This window comes from Giraffa tippelskirchi, chromosome 3 (assembly GCF_054371585.1).
Source record: "Giraffa tippelskirchi isolate mGirTip1 chromosome 3, T2T-mGirTip1v1.2.pri, whole genome shotgun sequence".
NCBI lineage: Eukaryota > Metazoa > Chordata > Mammalia > Artiodactyla > Giraffidae > Giraffa > Giraffa tippelskirchi.
The window spans coordinates 131,795,873-131,823,377 of NC_137277.1; the positions used below are offsets into that span (position 1 = coordinate 131,795,873).

Sequence of the window (27,505 nt, forward strand, 5' to 3'; positions counted from 1 at the left end):
AGGGGAGGGAGGGGAGGCAGAGGGACGTGAATGACAGGGGTCCCCCTCCGGGTGCTGGGTGCTATCAGGGAGACGAGGTCATGGAAGTTGTTGAGGGGGCATGGCTAGGCCTTGCTTGTGGAGGGGCAGGAGGGAGTGGAAGGAGGGGAAAGGGGAAGAGACGGGGGAGGCTTTGGGAGAGACTCTGGTCCAGGCCTCCCTGCCCCCGTCACCCATCCTGGGATGAAAGGAGAGCATTTGGAGCCCTCTCCGGAGATGTCTTGCACTCGGACTGCGGAAGGAAGGTGGAAGGTCTTTCCTCAGGACCCCAGCTTCCCTTCCCCTGTGCCCGCCTACTTCCTTGGGTTGAACTCCAGTCCTGCCCCAACACCCTGTCTGTCTGTCTACTGGGTGCCGGCTGCTTTCTGGACTTCACTTTTCTGCCTGCTTTCCCTGCTCTCAGCTTCCAGTGGGCAGAGCTTTGAGCACCAGTCACATGGGGAAAGGGGAGGGGGCAAAGCAGGCGGCGCCTTCCCTGGGTCCCTATCCCTGGGCCACCCCCCCCCCCCCACGGGGGCCTGAATTCCCGGCACAATGCCCAGCCACTGGCATGTGGTCAGCATAGCATCATGAAATGACTGCTTATCGGATGCTGGAGTCTCCGGGTGTTCAGTGAGTGCCTGATCATATCTCTCTACCTCTGCCCCTCATATGTTTGAGGTCCAGTATTTGGTGGGGGCAGGAGCCACAAGCCTGGAGGACGTGACTGCCTCCACCCCCATCAGGTTATCTTTTGGCATCTCAGCACATTCCACGAGGCCACGTGCTAATGGGTGTGTGGCCCAGGTGACGTGTGTCTGAAGGTGGAGGGGGTGAGGGTGACCACAGGGGCAGCCATGTCTCTGTTCCATGTCTGAAATGTGCTGGCCTCCTCCTGAAAGTGGTTCACTTTTCTTCTCACTGAGTTTGGCAGCCTTTGGGGAATTTTGGGAGGGAGGGGGGACCCTGGAAGGAAACCACCGTGGGACCCTTTGTTTCCTTAGAAGCCCGAACACAAAGAGAGGATGAAGTTGAGGTGGGGCTGCAGAGGGCTTGTTTTTTCCCTTCAGAACTGGCCAGCCCGAGTCAGAGAAGGAGGGTGTTATCCTTCCTTTTAATCTAGCGCTTTGTTCCTTCTGATGGTCTGACCGTGGAGGGGGATTTCGGCAGCTGGGGGTAAGAGTGGGCGGAGGGTAGTTTCTGTGTGAAACAGAGGCAGGAGGGTGGGTGCAGCGAGTGCCGGGCTGCATGGTGCCCCTGGGATTTAGGTGTTGGCCTTCTCACGGGGAAAAGCCCAGAGAGATGAAGGGGCTTGCGTGGCATCACACGGCAGGTATTAATAGGGCTGGGATTTGAACCCAGGTCTCCGTGGCTCCAAAGTCCTGCTGAAGCATCCCCCTTAATGTAAGGAACAGCAGGATACACACAGGCCCCCTTCCCAGTCTTGTTCTGGATCATTCCAGGCCTTCCCTCCCTCAGTATTTACCTTGACCACATGCCAGCCATGGTCATGCCTTCTGCCCCGCGTGCTGCTGGGTTAGTGAGGGGGAGGCTTCCAGACATCGAATGTGAGTGCTGGGGACTTGGGGAGATGGTGTCCTTGTGGTGGGACTTCCAGCTGCCACTCAGTCTGCTTTGGGGTGGGACAGTGAGGGCTTAGCTCCAGGGGGAGCGAGAAGACCTCTTTGGGGAACCAGGAGCGAAGTCAGTGGTCCCTCCAAGGAGAGAAAAAGCCTGTTTGCCTCTCAGGGACCCAGAGGGCCAGGGGAGGAAGCTCAGGACAGACTCACAGGACTAACAGCCACAACTTCCTGCTGGGAGCAGGTCCAGAAATAGGGGGGACTGGCCCCCCTCAAGCCCCAAGGACAACTGCTCTGAAAAAGCAGAAAGTAAGTGTGGGTGAGGCTGAGGAGAGAGTGGAACCCTCCCACACTGTTGGCGGGAGTGTGAAATGGTGCAGTCACTGTGGAAAAGAGCACGGGGTCCCTCAAGAAGTTAAAAAGGACTGTGTGATTGCAATTCCACTTCTGGGTATGAAACCTAAAGATTTAAAAGCAGGGTCTCAAAGAGATATTTGAGCACTGTGTCCACAGCAGCAGCATCCATAATAACCAAAAGGCGGAAGCAGCCCCAAGTGTCCACTGTTGGATGAATGAGATAACCATATACATATATATGTATATGGTTATTATATGTATGTAATAGAATACTACTCAGTCTTAGAAAGAAAGGAAATTCTGACACATGCTACTACATGGATGGACCTTGAGAATGTTAAGGGAAGTGAAACATGCCAGTTACAAAAGACTGACACTGGATGATTCCATTTACACAAGACCCCTTATAGGAGTCAGATCCATAGAGGCATAGCTCCCCCTGGAGCTAAGCCCTAAGAAGGGTGGGAGCCAGGGGCTGGTGGGGAGGAGGGTCCTGGGAATTACTGTTTAATGGGAAGAGTTTGGGTCGTGCAGGATGGAAAGAGTTCTGGAGATGGACGGTGGTGATGGCTGTACAAGAATGTAAATGTGCTTAGTGCCACTGAATTGTGCACCTAAAAATGGTTGAGATGGTGAATTTTATAATGTGTATTTTGTTTTTTTATGTTTTGTCTTTTTTTTTTTTTTGGCTGTGTGGCATGTGGGATCTTAGTTCCCCAACCAGAGCTCATACCCATACCTGCTGCATTGGAAGGCAGAGTCTTACCCACTGGACCACTAGGGAAGTCCCCTATAGTGTGTATTTTACCACAGTTAAAAAATAATAAATTAATTCAAAACAAAATATAGGAAACGGATGTGAACCAAGGTCTCCTACAGGCCAGATTGGCAGCGAGCTCTCTGCATTGTGTTATTTAACTCTCCCCTCCACCCTATCTCTTGTGTTACTTGTGTTAGCTGACTCTCCTGCAGACAGGAAAACTGAAGCTCAGAGCCCTGACATGTCTTGCTTGAGTTCCCTCGGCTGGGCTGCGGCAGGCCAGGATTTAAGTCAGCCTTCCGTTCTGGCTGAGAGCTGGCTCCAGTGCATCACTCTGGGCTGTAGCATCAGGCACTCAGTCTGCTGGGGTCTAATGATTTCAGTTGGGGCTTCTCCAACCCACAGGACAGCAGAAGAGTACAAGGAGCCATGCAATTGGTGGTGAAAATGTGTGCACAGATCAGAGAGGCCTGAGTCCAGAAGAGTTAGTCTTAGAGGAGGAGTTGGGATTGGATAAGACCTGGAGGGTGCCTCCCTGTACCACCTTCCTGAGGGGTAGGGCTGCCACACACCATCTCACTGAGCCCTGCTGTCCTTGCTGGAGGGGATTCTTGCATGCCCTGGGGGGAGTCACTCTGTCCAGGCCTGCCACTCTGTCCTCCCTTCTCAGCAAACCTTGCAGCTGGGGCTTTGACAACATTGGTGGGTGTGAACCATTGAGATCTGCCCACCCAGAGACCCCTGGGCTTGGGTAGCATTGTCACATTTTGCAAGTAAAAATACAAGATGCTTATCTGATTTTGAACTTCACCAATGAATAATCTGTAGTATAGATATGCCCCCAATATTGCATCTCTAGTTGATGTGGCAGCCTTAGTAGTCTTCGGACTTTGTCCACTGAGGGAGGGGCAAGTGAATGGATGCTCTGGGTGTTCCAGATCAGGGGCCTGCTGGCGTTGGTCATCAAAGCCTGGGCCCAGCCTGTCACAGCTCTGCTGAGACATACGTGGTGGCCTTGGTCAAGCCACTACCCCATGTGAGTTGACAAGGCTGACAGCAGAGGCCCTAATCACTAGGTATGAGTAAGATGGGCCATAGGCCATGCTGCTGTGTGCCACGCAGGGCCTGCAGTGGAAGACTGGCACTGTTGAAACGTTGGAGGTCTGTGTCCCTGATCTGGCACACTGGTCGCTGCATGTGCCTTCCCTGTCTCCTGCCTGTATTCTCAACACCTCCAGACAACCCTCTGGCTGCCCTTCTCTTGTGTCCACCACCTCACACCTACCTCATCAGGGTGTCTCCAGTTCAGTGAATGGCACTCTCTCATCATGGAGCCTCCTAATCGTATTCCTCCAATTCCTCCATTTCCTTGTCCACACACCCAGCCATCTGCCCACCTGTCCATCCACTCAATCGTCTGTTCATCCATCCATCTACCCATCCACCCATCCATCCACTCATCCATCCATCCTCCCAGCCATCCACCCAGCCACCCATTCATCCATCCATCCTCCCATCCATCCACTCACCCATCCGTCCACCCACTCATCTACCTATCCCTCCATCCACCCATCCATCCTCCCATCCATCCATCCATCCACTCATCTACCCATCCATCTACTCATCTACCCACCCATCTATCTATCCATCCATCTACCCATCCACCCATTCATCTACCCATCCTCCCATCCATCCACCCACCCACACACCCAGCCATCTGCCCACCTGTCCATCCACTCAATCAACTGTCCATCCATCCATCTACCCATCTACCCATTCATCCAGTCATCCATCCATCTACTTATCCACTCATCTACTCATCCTTTCATCCATGCATCCATCCTCCTATCCATCCATCCATCCATCCATCCATCCATCCATCCATCCATCCATCCATCCTCCCATCCATCCACTCACACATCCATTTGTTCACTCACTCATCTACCCATCCTTCCATTCACCCATCCATCCTCCCGTCCATCCATCCATCTATTCACCTCCCATCCATCTACTCATCTATCCATCCATCTATCCATCCTCCCATCCGTCCACCCACCCACACATCCATCCATCTTCCTATCCATTCATCCATTAGTTAACGAGCATTTCACTGTAGCAGGCTCTTTGATGTTTAACATCTCAGCTGTAGGAGGGACTAAAGGAATTAATATTTAAATGTGAGTGGCTGACAACAGCCATCAGACCTCCAGTGAACCGAAGGACCTGATCTCCCACGTTTCAGCACCAGGTCATCTGGGGAGAGATTCTCTAGCCTTGCATTTAGATGGCAGCCACTCCTCCAAGGAAGCTCCTAGAGAAGACTTCAGGCTGTGATGAGATGGGAGCAGAACACTGTGGGGCCAGGAGTCTTGGGAGGCCTCAGCAGCAGGGAGCTAAGCTAGCTTTGCCAAAGGTGTGGTGTCCACCTTGTCTGGGCACCCCCCCCGCCCAGGAGGGGTGAGAGCACAGGACGTGAGAGACACTGTTCCCTGACAGCTGGTGTCTGGCAGAGCTCTGGCCCATAGCAGGTGCTCAGCAGACTTGATACTGTCACCAGACAGAGGAAACCGAGATCCAGAGAGGGGAGGTGACTTGTCCAAGGTCACACAGCCTCGCTGCCATGGGACTGGGATAAAGAGTGTGTGGTCTTGTCAGGCACAGCTGGTTTGAACTCTCAACCTCACTGACATACCTGTGAATAGAAATCTCACCTCCCTCTTGGAATGTGCTGGATGAAAGATACCGAAGGGTGTTGTGAACCACTCAGCCCAGGACCTGGTGATGTGCTCGCCTGAGGGCTGAGGGGCAGGGCAGGCCCCAGTCTCAGTTGAGAGGCTCCCTGTGGCCTCAAACCCATCCTTGTGGCTTCCTGAGCTCTGGGCCTCATCTCCTGCCTGTCTAAGGTGAGGGCAGCAGCCCAAGGGGCAGAGGGCAGGAATCTGGCCTCGGGCCACTTGGCCCTTCCTGTGTGCAGGGGGTCTGCGCAGCCCCCTGAGTTGCTTCCCGCAGATTCTGGTCCGAGTGTCACCTATTGTGGCTGGATTTGCCTCCTGCATGGGTTGTGGAAGGAGGTCCCTGGAGTGTGACTCTCGCCATCTCGTTCTCTAGCTGTCCCAGTGGGATCCCAGCCTCCCTGGGAACCTGCAGCTTTACAGCCCTGGGGCCATACCCACCTCATTGCCGCTTTCATTTTGTTCTTGTCTACCTAGTTTCTTCTTGGCCATTGTAAAGAATTAAAACTCCCCAGACAAATGGATGCTAGAAAAGGGACTTGTTCCCCAAGCCCCAGCCCAGAGATGTTCTTTTTTTGGCCAAGCTGAGACCAGGGCTCGAACCCAGGTTCCCTGCAGCAGACATTGTAATATTTCGATGGTCTTGCTTCTGGAGGAGAGACTCGGGGCTGGGGGTGATTCTGCTGATAATAGTTTGCTTTCTTTCCAAAGCAAGGGTCTCCCGGCTCAGGGGTCCCTTATCCCCTGCCAGTCCCCCCACATCCCTCAGACCTCTGACCTGGTAGCCTTGTTCTGCTTTCTGGAGCAGATGCAGGGAAGAGATGGGGCTATCCATAAAAAAAAAAAAGCACATTAAAAAAGTCTTTTCCATGAAAAAGTCATGGCAGGGGGTGGAGGATTGGCATTTATGGATGGGAGGGGCAGATTGACAGTGGCTGCAAGAGCAGGTTGACTGTGGGGCCCCTCCCCAGCTGCTGAGGCAGGGGCTGAGATGCAGTTCCGCCCCTCTCCCAGGAGCAGGCAGGTGGTGATGAAAAGGCCTGGGCTTCCCTGGACCACACTGCTGAGGCGGGGGTGCGAGAAGGGAGGAGGGGGCCCCCGCCAGGATTGCTCTGATTGCACTAAGGCAAGAACAGAGCCAGTCAAGGCCAAGCACCAAGCCTGGCTCTTCCCTTTGGTCCTGTGGGCCCCTGAGGCCCAAGGTCCTCATCTGTAAAGTGAGGAATAGCAGCCCCATGGGCCATGGCAAAGGGCATGAGAGAGCAAAGGTCAGGCTCTGCAGTGCAGGCCCGTGGAAGGCATTGAGCTGCTGGGGAGGAAGGACTTTCCTTGACCCTTCTAGGTTCTGGTTGGTCTAAGAGTTAACTAGACATGGGAGAGATTAGCAAGAGAAATGAAATTTAATTATGTACATACAGGGCCTCTCTAAGCATGTGGAGTCCCAGAACAAGTTAGGTAGTTGAGGGTTATATGCCATTCTAGAGGAGAAGGGGTAGGGTGGGGACTTCAGAGAGGAGGAAGGTAGTTTATAGGAAGACAAAATGAGCAAATGTTTGGTAAACAAATGTCTGCTGAGCTGTGCAGTGACATAGGGATGCAGAGGTCCTCTGTTCTATTATGGTTTTCTATAGTGATGGGTCATCCTGCAACAGGTCCTCCATCTAAGTTCTTTTTTTCTTTTTTTAATTTATTTATTTTTGGCCATGCTGAGTCTCATTGCTGCAGGTGGGCTTTCTTTGGTTGTGGTGCATGGAGGCTATTCTCTAGTTGCCGTGCACAGGCTTCTCATTGTGGTGGTTTCTCTTGTTGCACGGGCTCTAGGGCACGTGGGGTTCAGTAGTTGCAGCACGTGGGCTCAGTAGCTGCGCCTCATGGGCTCTAGAGCACAGGCTTGCTAGTTGTCGCGCATGGGCTTAGTTGCCCAGTAACATGTGGGATCTTCCTGGACCAGGGATCAAACCACTGTCCCCTGCATCGCAAGGCAGATTCTTAACCACTGAACCACCAGGGAAGCCCTATCTAAGTTCTTTTAAGCAGTTAGGGGGAGGGTCACAGTCTTTTGGGCCTCGATTGTTTTTAGCTCAAAATGATTTTCAAGACAAAGAGACACATTTTGGGTTGGCACAGTTTGCTCCCCTACACAGCTGACATCACTGATTTCCTCATCCCTCTTCCTAACTCAGGTTTTGGTGTCCTCGTGTCCTTCTTGTTTGTCTGCCTAGCTGCCCAGAGCTGGCTAGCTCCATGGGTCTCATGCAGATCAGGAGAATGTCTGGGCTGGGAGAGAGGCAGGGCGTGTTCATCCTGTGAGAGGGGGCTAGCTTCCTGGGAGACCGTGGCGGATAGAGCTCAGCACAGGATGCAGGCACTTGGATCTCATTTTCTCTCACCCTTGTGGGCCTTAGCAGCACTCACTCTCCGGGGGGTTTTCTCTAGTTACCTGGAGGTCAGTACTGGATCTTGGCAGTGGTTTTCTGTGCAGAATTTCAGAAGCACAGAGCCTGTGTCCACAAAGCAGGAAGGGGAGAGCGTGAGCTGGCATGTGGTGGGGTTTAGCCATAATGATGAAGACATTACTTAATGACAAGACAGACTTGTCCTCATTTCTAAGGAGCTAGCTCATGGTAAGCTGTGATGGCAGAAAGATAAGTGCAGCTGATTCAACTATTCAAAATAGCAAGGAATCAGTTTTTTCTAACATGTTTCCCATGTGGATTAATTTCTGTTGGAAGATGAAAACATCTCCCCTAGCTAATTCCCAGCAGAGTAATTCCTGGGACACCTGGTTAGTTCCTGCAACTGGGCTGGAGCTGTAGAGACCACATAGGAAAGTGGTAATGGGGAAAGAGAAGTTCTAGATAAAATACTTGGCAAAAGTTCTAGATAAAGTACTTGACATCACACCTGGGAAGTCTTTTTCAATGACAGGAACTAAATTGAACACCAAAGTCAAGATTTTGAATACATTTGGAAACAAGCAAGCACCAGGGACTTTTGTTGGTAGCTGCCAGCAGAAGGCTACAAGGGCAAGAAGGCTTGGGACTACTCCCCAGGCTTTGGAAAAGGATCCTAAGAATGCATTACTGGCACCTTGAATGAGAACCCAGGAGCTTAAATCTTTTCCCAGGGAGGGATAAGTCACTTCATCCTAGTTGTGTAAACTAAACATCTCTGGTCCTCCCCTAAAAACTTCCCCTGGCCTAAGACTTCAGCTTTTGGTTTTAGATGATGCAAACCCTCAGGAAGGAGTGGGTACCCACAGAGCTGTCTTTGGTCATTTATTCCTGCATGCAAATGAGCCCGTGAGACCTGTTCCTGAGAAGAGGATGAGGTAGCAGGAAGCGCAGGGCACCGAGAGCTGAGGAAACACAGGAAAGACGATGCGAATGCTGGAGATGAACCTGTTTGGTTTTGCTTTTACAATAGATTCTTCCTGTAACCGTCAGTAGGTGAGAACGGCTGTTCACCGTCTGCAGATCAGCAGCTCCCCTCTTTTTTCTAGTGGAGGTGGTCACCAAGTATCAAGGGCCCACTGGGATGCTGGAGCTTGTCAGACTCTTTCTAATAATACCATTTGTTTATGTAACACAGCAGCTCAGGGGAGCAAGTCTCTTCTGCTGGCTGATGTTCTAGGAAATTGGCCAGCTGCTCGATCCACAGCCTCCCTCCTTCTGCCTGGCTTTTGAGCACCCGTCTCCCTGGGGTCAAGACATCTCTGGGGGTCCCAACTTCCAGCCTTGCCTCTGCTTTTTCTGGGAGTTGGCAGGAAGATCTTCTTTTTAGTCTTCAGTGCTTTTGCTCCCCTCCTCCTGCAGTCTCCCCAAATCTCCTGAGGGCAGATTTCTCTTCCCATCTCTGGCCCTGTGGACCTCACTTTGTTTGGACCCCTGGAACAGCCTTTAACCCCCATGCCCACATCGGCCCCTTATAGCCCATCCTCTACACAGTAGTGAGAGTTGTCTTTCCAAAATCTAAATCAAAGCATGTCACCCTCTGGGCTTGAACCTCCTCGGTGTCACAGTTGGAATAAATCCAGTCTCCGTATAACCTAGACCCCCCTGCCTCCCTCTGCCCTCTCCTGTGGTCTCACTTCCCTCCTGACCCACGGCTTTCTCTCCGCCGCCCCATCTGTTGTCAAAAGGACCACACTTTTTTCTGCCTTTGGAGTTTGTGTAGCTTGTTATTCCTCTCAAAATAATTTCTCCTTCCCCTCACTCCCAAACTTTCCTGGGACTGATTCCTTTGCATCCTTCAGGTCCTAGCTTAAATGTCACCTCCTGAGAGGAACTTTTCTTGATCACTCACTCTAAATTAGTTAATTATCTAGTTTATTTTATTTATCTAATTTAAATTAGAATTATCTGGGATTCTCCAGTCACTTGTCTGTTTACTGGTTCTCTCATCTGAGTTGTTCACCAATACACCCCCAGCTTGGTACACATCAAGGCCTGGCATCAGTCAGAGGAGGCTAAGCTTTGCAGCCAGAACAAACAACTACCAACTCTCAGTGCCTTCAAAACACAAAGGTTTATTTCTCAGCCACGTTAAATGTTCATCGCAGGTTGGGGTGGGGGGCCGGGGGGTGGGGCAGGGGCTGCTCTCATTGCAGGGGCCTGGGCTGATGGAGGAGCCACACTCCCAGACATTCCCAGTGGCCATAGAGGTGGGTCTCTCTCTGAGAAATTCTCCAACCCAAAATGATCTGTGTGTCACTTCTACTTCCAAATCACCGTGGAGAACTTGGCACGTAGCGTCACTCAAGCACAGGGAGTTAGAAGGTCAAGCCTCTCCAGCACCCAGGAAGGAGAAGTGGAAATATACGTCAGATGGTGCTCAAGACTCACACAACACTCAACTGATGCTTTTGAGCAGGGGGTGCAGGGGGTGAGGGAGCACCTAGACTGTTCTTTCTGCAGCTGAGCGTGGCCTTTCAGGGTCCTGCTGGGGATTTGTATCCCTGTTGTTCAGGCCCCTGGCGTATGGGGAGTCAGGGTTCCCTCAGGAGCTCAGCAGACAAGGGAATCCCCTGAGAACTGACAGGAGCAGTCTCAGAGCTTCCAAGGCTGGTTACCCTCCCAGAGCTCATCCCCAGTGCGTCGTGTTCCCCGGCTGTGTCCTCCGTGAGACAGCTCTTCCTAAAGGCTCCTATAATAGCCTTGAGTGTAATCTCGGCCTCTGGTGGCCATCACGGTTGAAGCTAACGTTTGTTAAGCACTCATCAAGTTCCTGGCACTGTACTGAGAGCTGTACAAGTAATCGCATTTACATCCTCACATCTGCAGGGTGCAGGTGCTGCTCCTCTGAGGGTGGCAGAGGCTAACTTCCTAATTAAGTCACTGCTAGTTCTGTGATAGAGTTTTCCTCTGAATCTATGCTTCCTGATTCTAAACCTGTGCACTTAGACATTACTTCATAGGAAAAAGTTTGCATCTGTTTCCCCTTCTAGGTTATAAATACTAGACAGCTTCTGTTAATTTTTTTTTAATTTTTATTTTAAAATTTATTTTATTGAAGGATAGTTGATTTACAATGTTGTTTTAATTTCTACTGTACAGCAAACTGACTCAGTTATGCAGGTATATACATTTTTTTTCATATTCTTTTCCATTATAGTTTATCACACGATATTGACTGTAGTTCCCTGTGCGATACAGCAGGACCTTTGCTGTTTATCCATTCTGTATATAATTGTTTGCATCTGCTAACCGCAAACTCCCACTCCATCCCCTTGGCAACCACAAGTCTGTTCTCTATGTCTGAGTCTGTTTCTGTTTAGTAGATTAGTTCAATTGTGTCACAAATTTAGATTCCGCATATATAAGTTATATCATATGGCATTTGTCTTTGACTTACTTCACTTAGTATGATCATGTTTATCCTTTTTGAGAAGTCTTCTACCTTATCCCTCATAGCATCCAGCAGAATTTCTGTCATATAATGAGCAGGCAATATAAGACTTTATGGAGAAGGAAACGGCAACCCACTCCAGTATCTTGCCTGGAGAATTGCATGGACAGAGGAGCCTAATGAGCTAGTCCATGGGGGTCACAAAGAGCCAGACACGACTGAGCAACTAACACACACACACACACACACACACACGACTAATGTGTATGAGGACAAAACAGACTACTTAAGATAGTAGGGTAACACTAGGATATTCTGGCGACATTTTGTTGTTGTTAAGCCTGTTACTTAAAGACTAAGTAAAAGCTTCTGTGCTTTTTGTTTCAGCTCTTGGTAGAGTGCCTGAATCTGTTTATGCTTATACATAGCAATTTAATCACAGCACAAAGCCTCTCATATAATACACACAGTACCCTGATGTATAATTATCAGCGAGGAAAGAATTAATTATACCGATGCTAGCTACTGTGGATATCAGATTGAACAAGAGATAGTTTCCATCCCTCGAGATTATGGAGGCGGTCATTTAAACAATTAATTGCCATAGGGTGGGTAATGGGCATGCCGTGAGGTTTGTGAGGGATCAGTGGGGCCATAAATCCTACGGAGGCAAGTGGAATGAGGGTAGGACTCAGCTCTGGGAACGGGCGGTTAGGAAAATCAACCCAAACCCTATTTGGATCGAAAGAACAAGTTCCCCGGCTTTGGGGGACCTTAACGGGACATACTGTGGGTAGAAAACCTGTCGGCCCACTGAACTTGCTGCATCAAGGCTACGGCTGGGGTAAGGATTCCAGCCCCTGTACGTGACCTGGGCCAAGTTATTGCTGGCACCGAGAGCCGCATTACTGCTAATGGGGTGCTATCAGCCTGGCGAGTCCCGGCGGCAGGCGGAGGTCCCGCCTCGGGAGGCCCTGGTCCGCGAGTCCCGCGCCGCCGCATCGTGATTTACCTTGGTTTCTCTATATCAGGCCAGACCTTCCCTTTTGCTTTCCAGGGTTCTGGCCTCGCCCTGACGTAAACTCACAGCGGGAACACCCCGGCCACCACACCCAGAGTCCCCAGACCGGCTGGGATTCCTTCACTGCAACAGCGGTCACGTGCAGCGCGTCCGCCGCAGACAGGAAGAAGCGGAGGTGGGCGGGGCCAGGGTGCCGAGCCCGCCCTTCCCGCCCTAGGCTTGGAAGTTCCGCTTCAGATTGGCTACTACGCTCCCGATGGGCGCGGCCTCCGGGGGGCGCGGGCAGGAGCGGAAGGCAGGGCGCGCTCTGGAGGGGCGGGGTTGCCTAGGCGACGCCGGGCGCGCGCTCAGGGGTGGGGAAGCCGGCAGGCTGCTCAATGACAAATCGGCGGGGCACGGCTGGGGTCCAGCCCCCAGAGGACGAGAAGAAGCGGGCGGAGCCGGTTTAAGGGCAGGGGCGGGTGCTGACGGCCAGGCTGCGCGGGACGGGTCCCAGGTAAGGGTGTCCGCGCTCCAGGGGGCCCCCCTCAGGCGAAGTGGGGCGCGCGCGGGGAGCGGGTGCGCGTTGCGGGCCAGTGGCCTCTACCCCAGTTTCGCGCTGGTCTGTGGCCGAAGGGCGTCCTGGCGGCGGCGGCCCCATTCGGGCGGGGATTGGGGTGGGTGTCGTCCCAGACCCGCTTGGGGCCGAGGAAAAAGGGGCGGCGCCCCGCTTTTCCTCCCTCTCCCCCACCCCCGAGTCTGCCACTCCTTCCCTTTTCCCGCAAGTGGCCTCTGCCTCCACTTCCTGCCCTTCGGGCCTCCTGCCGAGGATGGTCTACTTCCTCAAGCCCTTAGTCGCCGCTGTGGTCAGGGCGAGTCTGTGAATGTTGCAAAAACTTTGTTAGTGCCTTAAGAACTTGGCCGTGGACCGACCCGGGGCCGCTCTTCGGAAGTCGTGTGGTCTCTTCGCGGACTTGGTTTGGTCCTGTGTTGGAGATGAGCATGAGTTGGCCCCGTACCCCTGGCTCCATCCCGAGAGGGGCCGGCGTTGGGCGGCTTCTCCTCGGGCGCACCTGAACCTGCCCGTGCTTCTCTTCTCGCCCCCGGTAGGTCTAGGAGGTCATCTTTGGTGGATTCAGACGGCTAGGGGCAGCAATAGCTGCGCCCAGGCTCGTGTCCGTGTTCGTTTTCAGGTGAATCTGGAAACGATGAACTTCGTTGCTTTCAGGTGATTCTTCTAGAGAGAAGCTCTCCTGTCTGGCGGACTCATTTAGAATTGCCAGTGAGAGACTTGGCTGATTGCTCTCATTGGAGTTATCTGTAACTTGGTTTCAACCCTCGTAGAACGTGAACTTTCTACTTTGTCCTGGTCTCCTAACCTCATCTGGGGGGGAGGAGGACTAGGTTTTGAGGATGGATAGTGGGTACTAATGATCGGAGGGGATAGGGTATCTTTTCAGTGGATGAATGACCCATGTTATAAGCACGACAGTAAGATTCTCGGATGTAAGAATTCAAGCAATTTAAGGCAATGGTCCTTCAACCTGGAGCAGTATCATTGGAATATCAGATATGGGCTGAGCATGAAAGGTAGCATTGAATATTGGGAAGAACAGGAGGATCCAGATTCTGAAACTTGATTCGCTGTGTGATCTTGAGCAGGGCTTTGCCCCTCTCTGTACTGCAGAGTCCACAGCTGTGAAAAGGTGATAATAACTGACCTACTTGTTAGTATTAAACAAAGTAAGGAATGTTCGAGGTGCTGTTTGTGGTAGTGGGGGTAGATGGTGGTTGGGGTGGGAAAAAAGCCACGCACACACATCTCTTCTATGTGGTTTCAGTTGGGACAGCTAGTCTGTCTTCTGATCCCATCTGGGTCTTTCCTTCCTTTCTATTCATGTTATTTCCCCCTGGAAACAGTGGGTATTCTGATCTGAGATATCAGCAAGATTTCCCAACTATGCCAAAGGTGTAGAACCTTTCCCAAGATTTCATGTGAAAAAGAGTGGAGACATAAGTTAATTAGATACTTTATTTGTGTCTGTGTGTTGGGGGGGCGGATATAGGACTGGACATCTAAAGATAGGAAAAGAGAATTAGAGCTGTAAATGGGGTTTCAGTGAGTCTTGGTAGAAGGTAGACGAAGTGTAAAAGTTCTGATTTCTTGCCTTAATTCTTCAAGGTTCTTGCCTTGGCCCAAGATTGGCTTGAGATGCTGGAAATTTTTAAATCACACAGTTGAGATAACTCTTTGTGCTACATCACCCCATCCCACAATACTTCTTTGCATTCAGTTACTAAATTCTTATTCACTTAGTGGATTTGTGGATGTTAGAAACATAATTGGAGCTCTTTTCTGAAAGCTAAATGTGGAAACAGTGTAACGACCTAGAAGGACAGTACTGAGTAGTCCCGGGAGCTGTAACTTGTCTCAGGGTGATAGCAAGAGGCCCACTTTTCACTGGCTCCAATTACAGATCGTCCTTGACTTAGGGTGAGGCATGTCCTGGTAAACGCATCATAGGTTACAAATATCATAAGTCAAAGATACATTTAATACACTTCTGAACCTCATCGCTTATTCTGGTCCGTCTTAGACCTGCTCAGAGCACTCCTTAGCCTCCATTTGGAAAAAAATAACCTAACAAAAAGCCTGTCTTGTAGTGTTGAATATCTTATGTAACCTATTGAATTCTGTGTTCAGAGTGGAAGGCAGACTGGCTCTGTGGGTTTGGAGGGTATGGACTGTTGCTGTATCAGTTGTTCACCCTCATGATCCTGTGTTGAAAGGGGCTGTGGCCCATCATCACAGGAGAGGGTCTTTTTTTTTTTTGCAGTATAGTTGGTTTACAGTGTTGTATTGGTTTCAGGTGTACAGCACAATGATACATACATATATATATGTACACACACATAAAAAATATATACACATATATATATGCATATATGGAGAAGGGAATGGCTACCCACTCCAGTATTCTTGCCTAAGAATTCTATGGACAGATGAGCCTGATAGGCTACAGTCTATGGGATCGCAAAAGTTGGACACAACTGAGCGACTAACACACACATATACATACATATATATATATATTCATCTTCAGATTTTTCCCATTAAAAGTTATTGCAAGATATTGGATATGTAAGTACCCTGTGCTATACAGTAGGCCCTTGTTGTTTATCTGCTTTATATATAGTAGTGTATATATGTTAATCCCAACCTCCTAATTTGTCTCCCCGTTCCCCTCCCTCCTCCACCTCACCCTCCCTTTTGGTAACCATAAGTTTGTTTTCTATGTCTGTGGGTCTATTTCTGTTTTGTATTTAAGTTCATTTGTATTATTCTTTAGGATCCCACCTATATGTGATATCATGTGGTATTTTTCTTTTTCTGTCCGACTTCACTTAGTATGATAATCTCTAAATTCATCCATGTTGCTGCAAATGATGTTATTTCATGCTTTTTATGGCAGAGTAGTATTCCCGTATATATATGTACCACATCTGCTTTATCCATTCATTTTCCCATGGACATTTAGGTTGTTTCCATGTCTTGGTTGTTGTTAATAGTGTTGCTGTGAACATAGGGGTGCCTGTATCTTTTTGGATTAGTTTTCTCCAGATCTATGCCCAGGAGTGGGATTGCTGGATCATATGGTAGTTCTATTCTTAGCTTTTTAAGGAACCTCCATACGGTGTTCCATAGTGACTGCACCAATGTATATATATTCCCACCAACAGTGTAAGAAGGTTCCCTTTTCTCCACACCCTCTCCGGCATTTTATTATTTGTAGACTTTTAAATGATGGCCATTCTGATTGGTGTGAGATGATTGTAGCTTTGATTTGCATTTCTCTAATAATTAACAATGTTAAGCATCTTTTCATGTGCTGGTTGGCCATCTGTATATCTTTTGGGGAGATATGTCTATATAGGTTGTCTGCACACAAGAGAGTATCTTACTGTATATTGCTAGCCTAGAAAAAAGATCAAAATTCAAAATTTGAAGTATGGTTTCTAATGAACATATGTTGCTTTTATACTATCATAAAGTTGAGAAATCGTAGGTTACATCCTAAGTTGGCGGCTGCCTGTACCTCTCAACAAACATCCCCTTGGATATTTTTCTAAAGTGAATGCAAGTTGCTGAAGGAGTCCAAATGAAGGAGAACTAAGCAAGTACTAGAGAAAATGAAGCTGTTCTCACCATGCTGGGGAGCCTGGGGGGAGGTGAGGAGGAGGATGGAAACTGGTATTCATTGAGCATTAGCTGTCTGCTCACACAAGCCCTCTGATCTGACTAATGGCAGCTGAGTATCTGGTCTTGGACACTTGACCATGAGCTGTCTTCTTTTGCTCCTTGTTTTTTGGTTCCTAGGAATACAGTTATGGGTGTGTATATACATATTCTTGGATGTTCCAAAAAGTAGAGGGGCAAAGAAGGCAAGAGGACGTGGGAGCCTTTGGGTGAGTGAGAGTAGGAAGAAAGTGGAAGAGAATGTGAATGCTGCTTGTGAAAGAGGGCAGGTGCTTGTGGTTACCATGGCAACTACAGAATGCCAGCCAGATCTCAATTTCACATTTATGTTACCCTTAAAAAACAAACAAACAAGTACTTGTCGTTTTCCTGGGTGTTCTCTCTTACTGCTATAGACAAATCTTTGAGGAGTTTTTGCCGTTAAAAAAATTGAAACCTAAATGCAGAAACAGTTGCTTATATTAATTGATAATTGCTAGGGACTTCCTTAGTGGTCCAGTGGTTAAGACTTATCCTTCCAATGCAGGGGGTGCCGGTTGGATCCTGGTTGGGGAGCTAAGATCTCCCATGCTGCGTGGTCAAAAAGCCAAAACATAAAGTAGAAGCAATATTGTAATAAATTCAATAAAGACCTTAAAATGGTCCACATAAAAAAAAACTTAAAAAAATAGGTAGTTGCTAGTACGTTGTTCTTCTTTATTGCTTTTGTCAGTGTCTTGTGGGCAGTTTCTATATAGTATGTTTTAGGCCCACTGATTGGGAATTGACATACAGAATATTAAGTTTGGTCTGATCCAAATTAAAATATTGATACTCCAAGCTATGTAATTTTGCTTAGTATATGAGTTGAAGGAAATAGAGTAGTTTGGCCCTGTGTGACTGCCTACCTCTAAAGTTTATCTTTTGAATGAATTTTCTACTGCTGTGTAACAAATTTCCCCAAACTTAGCAGCTTGAAACAACAGACATTCATAATCATACAGTTTCTGGAATCTGGGAACAGCCTGGCTGGGTGCTTTTGTTCAGAGTCTCTGCGGAGGTTGTGGTCACTGCCCCAGAGTGGGGCACTCACATGGCTGTTGGGTGGAGGCCTCAGTCTTTACCACGTGACCACCCTACAGGACTCTTCACAACATGGGAGCTCACTTTCTCCTGAGAGCAGGTGATCTGAGAGGGAAAGGGAGGATGATCAGGCTGGAAAGTGTGGTATCCTGGTACCTAGTCTGGAAGTATGCCATCATCGCTTCTGCCAGCACATGGACCAGCCTGGTGCATTGTGGGAGTGGACTGCCCTGGGGAAGCTTAAGGACCATTAGCGTTCTTGGACACTAGCTACCACAGTTTCTTTTTGAAGGTTTTGTTTCATGTGCTTCCTGAAGTCTGTACCACAGGAGATTAAAATGCAGCTGGATTACTATTCTAGAACTTTTAATGTTATACCTGAAACTTTATGTTCTTTCTTCTGGTCCTTCATTGTCAGATGCTAGAGTTAATTAGCCAAATATGCAGTAGCTTTGGAAATTAGAAATTAAAATCTTGCTAGTCCCTAAACCAAATGGAACAGCTGAGTTTTTTTTTTTAACCCTAAAACAAATTGGTTAAAAATGATTGTCAAAATGATCTCCTTGATGAGCAGCATAAAATTAGTCATTAATCATCTGTGTATTTTTTAAACATAAAACTCACTGGCAAAGTAGCTGAAAAAGTCTCAGAGAACCTGGTGATGGGTACAAGGCTGTTTATTAAACACTTCTTCCTACCCTTATGTATGTGTGAAACTTTCCACAATGAAAAGTTTTTTTTTTAAGGGGGGAGGGAAGAGGCATAATCACAAGAAAAGTGCTTGTAGAGCCCTGACACTAAGACCAATAAATAAACTATGGCATTCCAGGGGGAAGAAAAAAAGCCACTCTTCCAGTTACCTTAAAGCTTTGGACAATATCTGCCTAGCAGTTCTTCATTTCTCTTTGAAACCCTGCGGTTGCTCTGCTCAATCGTGTTCAACTCTTTGTGACCCCAGGGACTGGAGCCAGCTGGGTTCTTCTGGCCATGGAATTTTCCAGGCAAGAATACTGGAGCTGGTTGCCATTTCCTTCTCTAGGGAATTTTCCCTACCCAGGGATTGAACTTGCGTGTCCTTCGATTCCTGCATTCACAGGCAGATTCTTGACCTACTGAGCCATCTGGGAAGCCTAACACGTTTTAATTATCCACCTGGAGAGAAGGGCCTCATTCTTTTAGTTTCTCAGTGAAATCCTTCTGGAGTGTCTGTATCTGGAGACAAGGATTTAGGGACCCTGAGCCAGAGGCCTGAGTCAATGATCTGCAGATTTTTCCTGTCTCTTAAAAATTCTGTGATTCTAATACTTTCATGTGACAAATATCCTTTGACTCAAGCATATTTATAACAAGAAGCTTCGTAAATCATGTTAAATTGTAATTTCAGAAAATGAAGTCCTCTGAGAATTGCTTTTGTTCATTCCAACCCAGTTCAAGCCTGTTAAGAGTCACCAGGAAGCAGACTGGAGAAGTCAGCACAATTTGCCTTTCCTTTCTTCCTGTTTTTGGCACCTTTCCCATCCACTGCCCTAATTTATGAGCTAGTATCTTCGTCTCCTCTTATCCTGCCTCTCCCGTCATCCCCCTCCTTCCTCCCATCCCCTTCCGCTAGTAAAAACAGGAAAAGATCTGTGGCCAGTCATTCACTGTGTATGAGTTGATGGATTTCAGCCAGAGAGGTACCTCTGCTCACCCTCGCATATTAAGCCTTTTTAAAATCTCAAATTATATATATTCATTCATTAACTGTACCATTTTTTAACTCCTAAAAGGGTTCTACACCCAATTCCAATGTGGGTTGTGTGTGGGGTCACATCACTGAGGAATTCTCTGACCCCAGCAGGGTGTCCTGCAGATGAACTCACCCGTGACACTCGCTACCCAGAGGCAGCATCAGACACCACAATTCAAGGACTCAGTCCCACAGGACTGGCCCCATTTCAGACACTAGTCACACATCCAGACTGTGTATCTGCCCAACTGCCTACAACTTGGAGGTACCCACAACACCCTGACTGGATTTCACATGCCAGTCACAAGCCCAGTCATCATCTGTACTCCTGACCCACTGGCTATCGACTACAGGGTCTCAAAACCCTCTGCTTTGGTTTGGTTAATTTGCTGGAGTGGCTCACAGAACTCAGCAAACCCGTTTAATCACTAAATTACCACTTTATCACAGAGGATGTTAGCAAGTATAAATCAGTAGCCAAGTGAAGGGGTTCACAGGACAGAGTCCTCATGGAGTTTGGAGCCTCCTATAGTCACTTGCTCCGCCACCTGGAAACTCCTTGACCTTGCCTTTTGGGTTTTTTGGAGGTCCTGTTCCATAAGCATGGCTCATCACATCATCAGCTGCTGGTGGTGGATTCAGCCTCCAACCCTCGCCTCCTCCCCAGAAATCAGGGGGTGGGGCTGAAGGTTCCAACCATCTTTTCAAGGTCAGTTCCCCTGGTGTCCTGAGGTGGAGCCCCAAAATCAGCTTGTAGGTGTGCCCCAGTTGTGGTCACAAGGGACTTGTTGTGAGCAATGAGGTGACCATTTCACCTTTATACCTCTGAGTTGGTTTCAGGAACTGAGGACAGGACCAGACATAACAACAGATGCTCCCCCTGCTCTTGTCACTCAGGAAGTTCCAAGAGTCGGAGCTGTGAGCCAGGAACTGTGGACAAAGACCAACTACACATGAGCATGGGTCTCTCTGGTGGCTCGTTGGTGAAGAATCTTCCTGCAATGCAGGAGACCCCGGTTTGATCCTGGGTCAGGGAGATTCCCTGGAGAAGGGAATGGCAACCCACTCCAGTATTCTTCCCTAGAAAAATTCTGCGCCTAGTGAGCTACAATCCATGGGGTCTCAAAGAGTTGGATACCACTGAGTGACTAACACTTTCACACATGAGCACTTTAATTAGGTCACCTGAATGACCAAATATATATCCTTTATAACTCAAAATATCATAACCTCCTAAGTAGTTCTAGAGTCTGGTCACCTTTCCCGTGTCCACTGTCTTTCCCTCAGGTCAGGCCTGCTGGCTCCACCCTGCCCCTCCTCATCAACTCTGGGCCCCTCTGCTTTTCTACACTATAGCTACAAGGACCTCAACAGGCAAGTCTAATTGTGTCACCCGCTGGCTTGTAACACTTGGAAGGCTCTTCTGTGTTCTCAGCAGCAGGTCTAACATCTCTAAACTGCTGTGCCCCTGGTCCCACTTTCCTCTCCAGCTTCATCTCCTGCTAGGCTCCGCCTCTTCCTTTCTGCTCCAGGCAGCCCCGAGGGCCTTTCTCCAATTTCCTGACAGTACTGTGTTTCTTCTTGCTTCCGGTCCTCCTAAAAGCAGGATGAGAAGGGGAGAGTGTATGAGAGGGATCCTGCAGGGCCCCACTTAGCAGGCCCTGCGAACTGGAAGAAGGTGCCTCCGGGTCTTGGGGGCCTGGTGGATGGAGAGTTTGGATTTCGTTCACATTGAGCCATTAAAGGGCCGTAGACACACGTTCACTTGTGCGGCTTTTGTTTACAGCAGGGACTGTGTGGAGAAGATGTTGCAGAGGGCTGAAGTGGCGATGAGAGGTCTGCTGGGAGGTTGTGACTGGTCAGTGGTTGGTGGGCGGGCTGGGCTGTGGCAGAGGAGGTGGAGGAAGCAGGTGGCTTTGGAGGTGGAGTCAGTAGAACCGGTGGTGACTTGAGTTGGGGAAAGAGCAAGGGGAATCAAAGGTGACTCGCATGTGTTCGGCTTTAGTGATGAGACCTGGATAGGATTCGATATGGGGAACCATGGAGGAGCAGTAGGTTTTAACGTGGCAGGGAATCAAGAGTTGTACTTTGGGAATGTTAAGTTTGAGATTCTTGTGAGACACCCTCCCTGGGAGAGGCAGCACAAGGCAGAGGGGAGTGAGTGAGTCTGGAGGCCAGGAGACACTCTGGTGCATGTTCTGAAAGTTTGGCTGCTGAGACAAATGGGATCCCCGAGGGGAGAGTATAGAGAGGTGAGGGGGAGCCTGAGCTCTGGGGGCAACTAACACTAGGAAGCCAGGTAGGGAAGGAACACCTGGTAGGAGCCTCTGCCGGTGACACTGCTACCAGAGGAATAGCAGGTGCCGTGAGAGGTGCAGGGTGCAGAGCCTGAGGGAGATGGAGAGGGGTTGGTTGGTGGTCCACCAGGGGCCTTCCACTTCTGGGCACAGTTTTATTCCAGTTGCTACAGCTCATTTAAAAGAACTAGAGAGGTTTGGAGAGGAGGAAGGAATGCTTTGATTGGAGTTTGCAACATGGAGTTTACTGGTGACCTTGATGGAACAGGTCTCCTTAAAGCTGTGCTGGGTTGGATTAGAAGGGATTTCGTACATGAAGGTGTAGGGAAGAAACACTGGGCTCTGCTGTTCAGAGTGGGGTCTGTGGCAGGAGCAGCATTTGGAGGGGCCAGCAGTACAGAAGCCTGTGCTCCACCCTAGACCTGCTGCATCTGATGTGCCTTTGAACGAGATTCCCTGGCAATTTGCCTGAGAGGCACCGGTCCAGATAACCAGGCCTACAGAGAACTTGTGTCACTGCCTAGAGGGACAGATGGGGACCAAGGGGGTGTGTTTAGGATGCAGGTTAAACAGAATGTGTCTGTGTGCTGTTGGAGAGGACCCCGTAGGGAGTAAAGGCTGATTAATGATGCAGAAGAAAGAGGATGATGGCAGAATGACGTTCTTGGGCATGGGGGTGGGGGCAGCACAGTGTCCAAAATCTGTGTCCAAGGCTGGCCTCTGCTGAGAGCAGGAGATGAGAAGGGGCGGGCACAGGTGCTGGTGCTTGTAGATTTGGAGATGGGGCAGTGAGACAGGTGTGTTCCATGGCCTCTGTCTGGGGAAATAAGGTAAGGTCACTGGTGGAGAGCTAGCCTGGGGAGCCTTACAGGGAGATTTCTGGGAGTGTAGAGTGAACGCTGGCTCCTGGTGTGTGATCATAAACACACTGAAGGTGATGCTTCCTAAGGCTGGCTGTGTGACTTTCTTTCCCGCTTCAGCAGCATTTGCACACCAGGTGCAGGTGCTGGAAAGGGTCGTGAGCCGGGGGAGGGAGAAGACCTTATTTGCAGGAGGGACTTGGGGCCTCAAGCTGGGGAAAGAGGAGAATGGGCCCACGGGGGGGTTGGGGCACCTGGAGAAAGTGCAGGAGTCCAGCACGCCCAAGTTCAGAGGTGGAGGTGGCAGCAGGCAGGCACATGAGCTGGTGAGCCAGTAGGTAGAGGCTGGGGCTGGACGGTTAGAGGAGAGGACACGGATGATGGCAATGCCCGGCCATGGGCTAGCTTCGGCTCCTTGGCCGATTTCTCTCTCAAGACCTTTCTAGAATATCAGAGCGATATTCAGAAAGCAAAGTGCTTACTGAGAGCCAGGTATCGTGATGGGTGTTTTCTCATTTCTTCACAATGACCCTGAGGATACAGATCTCCTGTGTATTTTCTGCATCAGACTGAGGCTGAAAAAGGCAACTTAACCAAGGTCATAAGCCTCCTTGGGGCAGGCTCCAGACTTCAAGCTGAGCAGTTTTTTTCTCCCCATCCACACCGCAGTTGGTATATAGCTACAACAACAACAAACAACAAAAAGACAATGGTAAAATATACATAAAATTTACCATTTTAATAATTTTTACGTGTATAGTTCAGTGGCATTAAGTACATTCATATTGTACAGTCATGAACACTATTCTGTTTCCTAAACATTTCTGTCATCCCTTTCTGAAACTTGAGTTCAGTCGCTCAGTCGTGTCCGACTCTTTGCGACCCCATGGACCACAGCACGCCAGGCCTCCCTGTGCATCACCAACTCCTGGGGTACACCCAAACTCATGTCCATTGAATCGGTGATGCCATCCAACCATCTCATCCGCTGTTGTCTCCTTCTCCTCCTGCCGTCAGTCTTTCCCAGCATCAGGGTCTTTTCCAATGAGTCAACTCTTCACATGAGGTGGCCAAAGTATTGGAGTTTCAGCTTCAACATCAGTCCTTCCAATGAACACCCAGGACTGATCTCCTTTAGGATGGACTGGTTGGATCTCCTTGCAGTCCAAGGGACTCTCAAGAGTCTTCTCCAACACCACAGTTCAAAAGCATCAATTCTTTGGCGCTCAGCTTTCTTTATAGTCCAACTCTCACATCCATACATGACCACTGGAAAAACTATAGCCTTGACTTGGTGCCCATTAAACACTCACCCCGTCCTCCCTGGCCCCCAGTCTGGCCCCCACTAGTCTACTTTTCATTTCTATGAACCTGATTGTCCCAGGGACTGTACATTTCCTCCCAGGTGTTTGTTTCAGAGCGTGTGCTCTAGTTGCCTGTGCATTTCTGCCGCTCATTGAGCTTTCTGATCCATGAATTCCAGGATTTCACACCACGTTTGCAGGTCTCTTCTTGTCCCACCCAAGTCCACTAATAGAGCCACACAGTGTCGGGCTCAGAGTGGGGACCCCAAGGCAGGACAGTGGGCAGCTGTTCCTAGCCCTGCACTGACCAGTTAAGTGACCTTCCAGGTCACAGCTCTGCTTGTGTGCATGTGATGTGCCAGTAGATGATGCAGAAATGGAAATGGTGGTAGCACACCTCTAAACAGGGTCTTACTTGGATACATCATTCAGGACAGGGCCATGTATGCTAGTTCCAGACTTGACATTCAGCCATCAGTAAAAGTAGCTTTCGTGACTCCTTTGCAGGTAGAAGGAATTTAAGTCTGTCTAAATAGGTGGCCTTCATCAAAGCCTGTGAGATCCCCAGATTCTACTGGGAGTGAGGGTCTCGTAGGAGAGGTCTTTATTTCAGAAGTAATCACACATTCTTTAAAAAAAATCAGAGCTTGAAAATTACCTCCCCCTGTTTCTTGCTTTGCTTGTAGTTCACGAATGTCACCCTTTAAGTGAATTGACTTTTCAGATCTTACTAGTTACCACTTGTCCTTTTGAGGACTGTCAACCCAGGTGGAGAGCTTGCTTTTTTTTAATCCACCAAGGACTGAGCGTCTCCTAAGTGTTAGGCACACGGCAGCTCTCAATGTAGTGGGAGGGACAGACCTCATCCAAGAGGAAAACGCTGTTCATCTCAGTGCAGCTGTGGGTGGTGTTGGTGGGCCTGGGAGCCCACTTGGACTGGGAGGGTCAGCTACGGTGGGGCATGGGGTCCAGGGAGGTGGTGGAGGAGATATTCAGGTGGACCTTTCATCAAGAGGAAGGAATAACCTGTGCCCAGAGGTACAGACCAGAGGCTTACAAGGAGCAACTCAGAGCTTTCTGGTGGTTTTGTTTTAGTCAATTGAGTTTGTTTTTATTTAGTTTTGTTTGTTTTCCACACACACACCCCTGCCCCCGCCTTAGGCAGGAGAACAGATTAGAGACACGCTTTAGGCAATGGAAACACCTAAAAGAAATTTCCTTAGGCACAGGGGAGCACTAATTTGTTTTGCAGACCTAATTTCAGGAAAAAAAAAAACTGCAAAAAATTGGAAAGGAACTTAGATCATTTAATTCAACTTCCTTATTTTCATAGAAATGGATACTGAGTCTATCTGTATGAGAAGATAAAAATATTCTGCTCCCTGGTGCTGATGGCTGTAGCAGCCACACACAGGGAGGGGACGCTCAGAGTTTCCTTGTCTGAGTCAGTCCATGTGGGAAAGGCTGACACTACAGAGAGAAAGACTCAGACTTCAGTTGTTTCCTGCCAGGATCATCACTTCTGGAATCCCGGTGTCATGAAAAGCAATGACAGTACAAACTTATCAACCAGAGAGGTCCAGTCTGAGCATCTTCATTTGCTAGAAAGATTTACTGGAGGCTGAGCGGTGGCCCTCATGAATCTGGTTGTAGAGACCCTTGGCTGGGTGACCAGCAGCCCCTGGAGCTCAGAGCCACGGTCCTGCTGTTCCTGTCACCTGACCATCCAGGTTCACTTGTCCCCTGGAGGGCCCTGGCTCCCTTCTAAGAGGCAAAGTCACATAAGAGATGACCAGTCAGAAAGGTCACTGCCAATCAGATAGCAATCAAGTGACCATAAATCCTCATTTAAAACAGTAGGTGAAATGATGAGATTCCTATAAAAGTAGGTGCTCTAATTTTTAGAGTATCTCTTGTATAATTGTAGGGAGTTTGCATATTGGATTGAAACACCCAACCACTGAGGCTATGGTTTTTTATTTATTTGACAAGACAAATAAATAAATAAACACTTTATTGTCAAATAAATAAACTTACTTTACCTGGTGCTGGTAATCTGTTTTGTGGGTGTCTCATCACTAATAACAACAGCCTCAGAATAAGTTCAAAGAAGACTGAAATAACCTTAAGAGATTAAAAATTTTTAGTGGCAACTTCTCAAACCTGAGACAATATATTAATATTATTCATTTGTCAACCTTTGTTTTTAAAATAAGGAAGTAGTGGCTTACAGTTTTTAGGCTTTTGACTATAAGTACCAGAAATAAGATATGGATGAATCCCCAAATGTCATATATATGCCATGTGCTAGATTTCACGATGACCATAGTTATGTCGTGTGAGTCGCTCAGTCATGTTTGACTCTTTGCAACGCCATGGACTGTAACCCACCAGGCTCCTCTGTCCATGGGGATTCTCTAGGCAAGAATACTGGAGTGGGTTGCCATTTCCTTCTCCCATGATGACCGTAGTTTGGGTAAAATTCGTGTTACTTAGGTTGCAGCATGCTTTATTTGATGATAAAGGGAAATATCCCTACAGTGGCAGGGTATGAGAGGGAAAAGGTAGCCCTGAGGCCAGCCTCATGGAGCTTCACCTGTAGTGGAATAAACAGCAAAAAAACAAGGAAGTAGAAAAAAAAAAAAAGGAACTGCAGGCTGCAGTCAGGGCAGCGAAAGATGTGTAAAGAGCAGAGGTGGGGCATGTGAGGTCCGGGAGGCCTCTCTGAGCACATGAGGTGTCTGTGGAAAACCGCAGGAGGAGGCATCGGGTCTGAGCATTGATGGCGAGGGATCTGGGGGTGGGGGCGGGTGTGATGGTTGGGGGAACCAGCAATAGAGAAAGTTTGGATCCCAGAGTTGCTGTCTGGGTCCCTGGAGCGAACTCTGTTCCTGAACATCAGCTGTGTGAGCCAGTCCAGGACTTTGTTGCTTAAGCTGCTTTCACCTGGGGCATCTGTCATCGTGGACAAGAGTCCTGATGTACAGGGGCAGAGTGTTGGGATTCCCTGGAAGCTCCTTCAGCAGAGTTGATGTTGGAGTTCATGCTTTATTCCTTTAGGAGGAAGTGTTCTTATGTATTTTCCCCTGGCCCTGCCTGGATCTCAGTTTCTGGACTTGAGTCGTTTGTACACTTCCAAGCTATGTGTGCTGTCACCTGGAGCCTTGGGCAAGAAGGGAAAGAAATGTCAGGTAAGCAGCATCACGCCACAGAGGGTTTTTTTTTCCTTCTAATTGAGGTATAATTGATTTACATTGTCATGTTAGTTTCAGGTGCACAACAAAGTGATTCAGGTATGTGTGTGTGTGTGTGTGTGTTTTTGAAGATTCTTTTCTATTATAGGTTATTGCAGGATATTGAGTAGAGTTCCCTGTGCTGGAACTTGTTCAGTAGAGTTCCCTTGTGCTGGAACAGTAGGTCCTTGTTCGTTATCTGTTTTATATATAGTAGAGTATATATCCAAAATCACTGCAGATGGTGATTGCAGCCATGAAATTAAAAAATGCATACTCCTTGGAAGGAAAGTTATGACCAACCTAGATAGCATATTAAAAAGCAGAGACATTACTTTGCCAACAAAGGTCCCTCTAGTCAAGGCTCTGGTTTTTCCAGTGGTCATGTATGGATGTGAGAGTTGGACCATAAAGAAGGCACTGAGGAACTGATGCTTTTGAACTGTGGTGTTGGAGAAGACTCTTGAG

The 27,505-nt window shown here is 48.7% G+C and overlaps 1 protein-coding gene across 13 annotated transcripts in view; it reads left to right on the top strand.

Annotated features, from left to right (window-relative positions):
- RALB (RAS like proto-oncogene B) overlaps positions 1-27,505 on the top strand; it is a 71,765-nt gene that overhangs the window by 17,134 nt on the left and 27,126 nt on the right. For 3 of the 13 annotated variants that reach the window (XM_081575995.1, XM_081575991.1, XM_081575993.1), the window contains exon 3: positions 12,352-12,490. The exons of 6 other annotated variants lie outside the window; for them this stretch is intronic. The gene's annotated coding sequence lies outside the window, so the exon portion shown is untranslated. Of the gene's footprint in view, positions 1-12,351; positions 12,491-12,672; positions 12,812-12,904; positions 13,401-26,628; positions 26,996-27,505 lie in introns of those variants that run through there. 4 more of the 13 variants (XR_014078560.1, XM_081575983.1, XM_081575992.1 and 1 more) reach the window with 3 other exon arrangements.